At 32.2% G+C, this 7,290-nt stretch overlaps 1 protein-coding gene across 1 annotated transcript in view; it reads right to left on the reverse strand.

Moving 5' to 3' along the window:
* The window catches only part of LOC118180927 (dynamin-binding protein-like), a 223,125-nt gene extending 215,915 nt beyond the window's left edge, over positions 1-7,210 (reverse strand). The window contains exon 1 of the mRNA XM_085820798.1: positions 7,071-7,210. The gene's annotated coding sequence lies outside the window, so the exon portion shown is untranslated. The remainder of the gene's footprint in view (positions 1-7,070) is intronic.
* Positions 7,211-7,290: the final 80 nt, after the last annotated feature.

The following is a 7,290-nucleotide window of genomic DNA, read 5'->3' on the forward strand; positions in this document are numbered from 1 at the left end:
CAATTAGCTATAAAGTTGCACATATTTTGCAGAAATTTAACTTTCGGGTTGTTTATTCTCCCATCAATAAAATTCCGAGTTCCATACTCAAGGACCCCATTCCGGATATGAATTCCTGGGGTATTTATAGGATTCCTTGCCAGTGTGGTTTAATTTACATTGGCCAAACTAAGAGAGCCTTAAAATTTCGCGTCAAGGAACATGAGGCATATGTTAGAAAAAAGGAAACACAGATGTCTTCTGTTGCTCAACATTGTTGGTCCGAAAACCACACTTTCAGTTTTTCTGCTGCCAAAATTATTCAAAAAACATCTTCCATTGGAGAACTGGATTTTCTAGAGGCATTTCACATTCATAAAAATCTTTCTGTTCTAGTTAACGATCCTAATTCCAATCCAAATTTGCCTTCGGCCTTTAAAGAAATTATGTTTTAGTTCTGGTTTTACCAACAGATGGCGCCACTTGCTTATTCTTGTCCAGGCTTTCTTATCTTATCTAATCATTATTTCCTATCTTGTTCATTTGCGGTTTTGCAGCTGAAGATAGTGGTTCGGTAAAACCATCGAAACTAGTCCTGTGAAAACTTTGTAAATATAACGCTGATTTTTGTTGTTTGATTTCTGAATTAGTAATAAGGTGCCTTGAAGCTCAAATTTTTCTGCCTTAATTAACGTTCAGCGTCTGGCACAAAACAATTTAAAAACTAATCTTTTAAATATATTCCCAACTACCCAAGCTCTTGGATTCACTTTCCAATATACCGGTAAGATGTTTTTGTTTACTCCTTTAAGTGCATGAGGTTTTAAAGATATATAAACTAACAAGGAATTTGTCATAAAGTCCAAAGTTATACTGCACAAAAATAGCGTTAGACAATTTTTAGACCTTAAATCATGATGCAGTTTTTTTTTTTTTTTTTTCTTTCCTTTTTTCGGTATAAAGGTTCTACTGGGCATTTTTGTTCCACCAAAGCCCAGTTTTGTTGGCATCGAAAACTTGAATTGCTGTGCATCATTGTTCTTCTATAATACTTTAAAATTTTTCAGAAAACATTCTAGCAGATTCATAATCAGCTGATGCAGAGTCTCCTTGAATTCTTACGCTATGATTTACAAAACTCTTTTTGAAATTTTTAAACCAACATTTACTTACCAGAAAATCTGGGTTGACAGAGGGTTCTCTATGTCCTTTGAGGTGCTTGCAAATTTTTAGTGCTTTTTTTTTAATGATATTACCATCCAACAAAATTCTTTTTTTGACAGCTTTCATCAATCCAAATGCTGAGTGCCTTTTCGATCTTCTCAATTATTGGCACTCCCGGGGAGTGAACTGCACATTTTGAGGATGTTGAAGATCCTGCAGCAATTGCACTTCTTATTTCTTTTTCATTCTTCTTAATAGTCCAGACTGTTTCTTCATGCCAATTAAAACGTTTTCCAATGTGAAATGCCTTTTCTTCATTTAAAAGACAGTCCAATATTTATATCTGTACTTCTACAGAAATGAACTTCCTCTTAGACATTGTTTTTTTACCTTTATTTGACATGTTTAGGGACTGAAACTTAATGTTTTAAGGACGAAAAAGCTATTCTTTAACCCACTGTGGCTTGATGCAGACTGCCAACCAGCAGCCTGAGACACTTTTGTTTTCAGACCATGGAGACGAGGATTCGAATTTTGGAAGCCGAACATGCAGGTTGTGCATTTTAGAGCACTTATTGTGACCTCATGTTTTTCACCTTCTACGATAGTGAGGTTTCTTCATTTTTATCTGGAGATATTTGTTCATATGGGTTATCCGAGAGCATTTGTTCTTACAGGTACCGATCTTGGAAGACAACTGGCAGAACTTACGAAACAAGGATTCTTATATGTTAAATGAATAATGTTAAAATAAAATGACTAATGTTATATGTTAAATGATTAATGTTAAAATGGGATTTTGCCCAATATGGAAAAACTTCGTACGGAATTCATCAAATTTCTTCAGATTGCTTGAGAAACTTTCTTATCGTGTTAGAATGAAACCGTATTAAAGGAAAATCGTGTTGTAGGATGGTTCTCGCTATTTATGGTTTTGGTTTGGTTTGGTTTGGTTTATTAGATTAAGGCAAAGCACTCGAGGGCTATCTGCCTTAAGGGAGGGATGCCTTCGTGGAGGACGTTTCAAGGGAAACTTGCTCGTATACACGTTACACATGGGGAAAACCATGAAAACACCCATGCAGCCGGCCCGTTCGCGGGATTCGAACCTCGGACTGAACTACCAGTGTTCAGCGATGTTACTGCTCGGCTGCTGGTGGGCTCTTGCAATTTATGAATCATGTTATAGCGAAACTGTGTTGTAGGAGGGCTACCTATACTGCAAAATACATTACAGTCTTATAAAATTTAACAATACAAAACAAAATTCAAAAATAGATTGAATACAAAATAATGATAGCACATACAAACACTACACTTTTGGATGCATGTTTGAATTACAGAATGAAAGATGATGTATGAATGAAAATGGAAAGTGCTCTACACTGCCTAACCACCCTATAAACCATGCATTTATAAGATGAAAAGTATTTATTATTTCAGAGTATTCTATTACTCTTTAGAGCTTTCCATTAGTTTTGGTACACCTAGTATATAATGTTGTGCATGGGTATGTATGTGTTTTACAGGTGGTTAAAAAAATATTGTACAACTAAATATCTTTTATATAATATCAGCAGATAGGTAGTTTCAGACCAATGACTTAAGTTAATAAAATAAATTAAATAAGACGTTTTCAAACTATTAATTTTGGTCACACAATATCTTTTAGTAAAAATATGTAAATTTTTAATTTTCATATGCACCTTCTAATATGCACATTGATCCTTATCCAACAAACGGATGGCTCAGAAATCCACCCCACTTACAAAATGAACTGTGACTGTTTAATAAATTCACAAATCAGGAATATCTGAACAGCTGTGCAACACAGTATCTGAAACGAAATGCAACCTAAATGTGCAAGAAATGCATTAAAAAGCGGAAGAGGTGAGAAATCTAAGTTGATCAATAAATACTTAAGATGGCAAAATTAATAGCTCATACAGCATTTGATGATGTTGGTAAATAAAATTCATGTATCATTCCCAATAAAAAAAATATTTCACAGAAACTGTTATTTAAAAATAAGGGATAAAAAGATAAAAATTTAAATTAATTAATAATTTTATTTAAAAATAAGACCTAAGTGTTTTATCTGTGTTATTTAAAAAAACTATCCTTGTTTGCTGTCAATGTAAATAAGCTGGCTTGCTGCATGGAATGTAAACAAACTAGCTACAGGGAGCATTTTAGTTGGAAAAACAAAAAAGTTGTGGATAACACCAGCTACAGCATTTTCTGCATTCTCTAGGTAATCAGTGCAATGTCCCTCTGTGTAAATTCGATGTAACATTTTGCTCATTTAATATTTTCTGATTATTTGCACCCCACCAAAAGTTGCAAACTCACTGATAACTCAACTCATTGCATTCATAAACTCATGGACGACTTCGAAGAGAAACATTTGTTTGGGCACGTTTACTTTTATTTTAACATGCATTCATGCTGCCTATTTTTTTGCCCTTTTTTTTCTCCATACAAGTATGCACACTTCTCTGTTTCTTTAAGTTGCTACTCTCCCCATGTAAGCAGTGGTCTGTTTTCACTAAAAGAAATCACAGAATTGCACAAGTTCAGCAGAGACGGATTTAGACCCTAAGCTATTTGAGATATGGGATCTTTTATAAGTTTATTATACTATAGTTACATAATAATTTAATTTTTTGGGCCCCCCCCCAAAAAGTGGGTGCCATAAGCTATAGTTTTTGTAGCTTATACGTAAATTCTGCATTGAAGCTTAGCATCACACACATACTTGGGAGCGAAATTTTAAAATGAGATGAAAAAAGCACATGTTGCATTGCTATATATATATATGCAGAAAGCTAAGTCTGAGATTTCACTAAAGATATTGAAAACTATAGCACAAGGGTCCACTGCTAAAATGCTGAAATTCCCACAGAAAAGATTATAATTTACAGTCACATTGGTAAAAATGTACACAGAAGTGGAAATCCATCTAGGTAGATGCTACACACACACACCTAGATTGTCATATAAATATATATTGGTGATATGATGCATTTCCTCATCAATCCTTTCAACAGTTTTTCAATGGGAGTGCAGATAATCGGAAAGTTTTTATTTAATTGGAACTTGAGAACAATTAGCTAGCACCAAATAATATAGCTCTGTATAGATAAATTCTCTGCATAAATTAGTACCATCAATTAACAATTAATTTTAAAAGCCAACAGAATATACTATCAAAAGTGGATTTAGTAGTAGCAGAAATCCAAAAGTAGAATAAAACCAAAGCATTGATATGGGCAAAAAAAATATTAAATGTCTTCAGCAATACAGAAATTCCCTTTTTAAATCAATATGTATCATAAATATAGTACACTTTTGTTAAAAAGATTATTTTCGTATAAAAAAAAAGGACTATTAAATGAACATTTAGCTGAATTTTCTAGAAATCAAAATTTTGTTTGTTTACATCAAAAAATGAGCATGGATTATAAGAATTCAGCAGTACCATTTCTGAGGAAAAAGATCAATGCTACTATTTTTAGTTCTACACTGTATGCTACTGCAATAAATCAAAAGCTTCTAACTATTTCTAAATCATAAATAGCATGCCAAATAATGATTATTGAGGGAGCAAAAGCAACAAGAAACTATGGAAGGAGAAAATGCTCACATAAATGGTGAGCACAACATGTGGAAAACGGTAACAAAAAAGAGCTTGCTTGGAGCTAATGAAATCTGAGTTAAAATAACAGACCGATTGAAGATTACAGGAGGAGGTAAGTAATTACGTAACAAGAAACTTGTGAAATCACTATGCTGAATGTAAGTGCTCAGAAATGTCCTCGTCACTTCAAGTGGGAATTTCCTCTAATGTTCCCTGAAACTGAATTTTAAGTGAAAAATCACGTTATTAATTTTAATTTAATAATAGTTCCTTAAATATATATATATTTTTTAATTTCATCTAAAGTAAAAGCATCTAGCACTTGTCCAAACTATGTCAGGTGATATTCATTCGTACATAAATAAAAATATCACAAGTTTTTACACCATTCAATAAATTATACTTCTACATGATTTGATGAAAGGTTTTTCTGTTTTAGATCAGATATGGACCATAATGCAAAAAGGGAATCGAGAATCTACATTAGCCTACATTCACATCAATATTAAGCATACATAAAACATTCTTAATTGGTATTCTTCTGTAATAGGGTCCAAATTAACATTCTAGCACGCACGCTGGGCAATCTTGCATGAGCGTGCGCTCGTCGTATTTTTTACGACATCCATTATTTTACCGTTTTTGGCACGAAAAACACCAGAAATGAATGAATATTGATAATAAATTTGTTAAGAAATAAAATATTAATCTTATTATTGCAAAATACAAATGATATCACATTCAAATATAAGTGAATTATTTTTAAGTTCTTATGTTAGTGAGATGGAAATGCAATGATGATTTCATTATAGAAAATTTTAAATTTAATAATTATATTTTAAAATTGAAGCTAATTTTAATATTCATCAAAAGCAAGTATAGAGAAATAAAAAAGGAAAACACCTTGGCAGAAAAAAAGCAAGTTTAGCATTACTTACTTCTGCAAGGAAATTTACTTCTTACTGGTTACAAAAACACACTTTAAACTAACTTTAATATTTTTATTTATTTCTAAAAAATAGAAATAAAAGAAAATTAGGAATGGAAATTGCTATTGTTCTCCCATCCAAAGGTTTCCTTGTCTTCCTTTTCTTCATCGCATAATTCTTGAAGAATGCGAGCAAAATCAGCTGGTTGCACATATTTTTTTGCCATGAAAATATAAAATTTACAGAGCCAAATGAATTGAAATAATACAGGACAATTAATAACACAAAATTACAAAATATTTGGATATAAAAATGGTTTTCTGAATTTTCACCCACGAGCACGTCGTAAACTTTACAAAAAAGCTGCCACGTAGCACAAATGCCCAGTTAAAAAAAAAGTCAAATGACTTCCTATTGGCACATTCCATGATGTGGGAAAAGGTAGAAAGGAGGAATAGAAATGGCCTTCAGACGTCTCGGCTTCAATATGCAAAAAATTAAAAACTGAATTTGTCATAAATTTGGCTCAAACACACGTGCTGGAAGATTAAGAAATGTATGTACATTTGCATGTACATATGGATGTATGTGTTTCTGTATGACATATGTATGCATATATATATATATGTATTCACAAGAAAAACATAAAGTTAAATGCATATATATGTACATATGGGCATGTACACACACATATACATGCACATACATCCATACATGCGTAAATACACTTCTGAATCCGGTGCCAATAACAGAAGAGTACCAAATAATATTACATTAATATTCCTTCCATACAAAATAACTCATTTACGTTCTATAAGAGGAAAAATTCATTAACACTTCCATGACATTTCATGTAAACATCTCATAAATCAGTTTTTCATGTACTGCTTTAATTACTTTAAATCGGAAGATGAAGTTTATGATTAGATAAACAATTCTCTTTCAAGCTCCGAAAACGCATCTTATTTCGCAGTCTCATCATCAAACTCATCTCTTTCGCATAAAGAGATTCACAGATCGCAGTTTAAAATTTTATATTATCCTTTAGCAGGCATACACTTCCATATTACACGAAAAATGTTACCGAATAATTATTTTCATGCTCAAATGAAAATATTAATTTCATGTACTAGAATACTAGAAGGTATCATCACAACACGCAACCGATGAAGAATCCATGCAATCCTACTTATATTTATACTTAAAAACATTTCAATACTAGTAATTCTACTCAAAGTTATAAACAAAATCCATGTGCATTCACTTAAAATTAAAAAAAATCAGACAATAAAATAAAGTCATAGCACAGCTTAAGAAATTATTTTTAATGCATGCTTAGTTTAAAATCTGATACTCACTGTTTATTTATGCTAAAGTTTAAAATAATTATTCTTCTTGGACCCAAAACAAGGCATACCTAACTATGCGTCCCACTGTCATTTAGCACATCGTTTTCATCATTCGCATCATCTGCTCAGAAACTGGAGATGATGATCGATTTGCAAACACATTTTCCGAAGTTGAAGTTTTTGTACTGAAGTAGAAGATTTTTTACTGTATATGGCAAGGTAAGGAAGT

This window comes from Stegodyphus dumicola, chromosome 7, assembly GCF_044657685.1.
Source record: "Stegodyphus dumicola isolate Sdum_Otavi_A_Nest chromosome 7, ASM4465768v1".
Lineage (NCBI taxonomy): Eukaryota > Metazoa > Arthropoda > Arachnida > Araneae > Eresidae > Stegodyphus > Stegodyphus dumicola.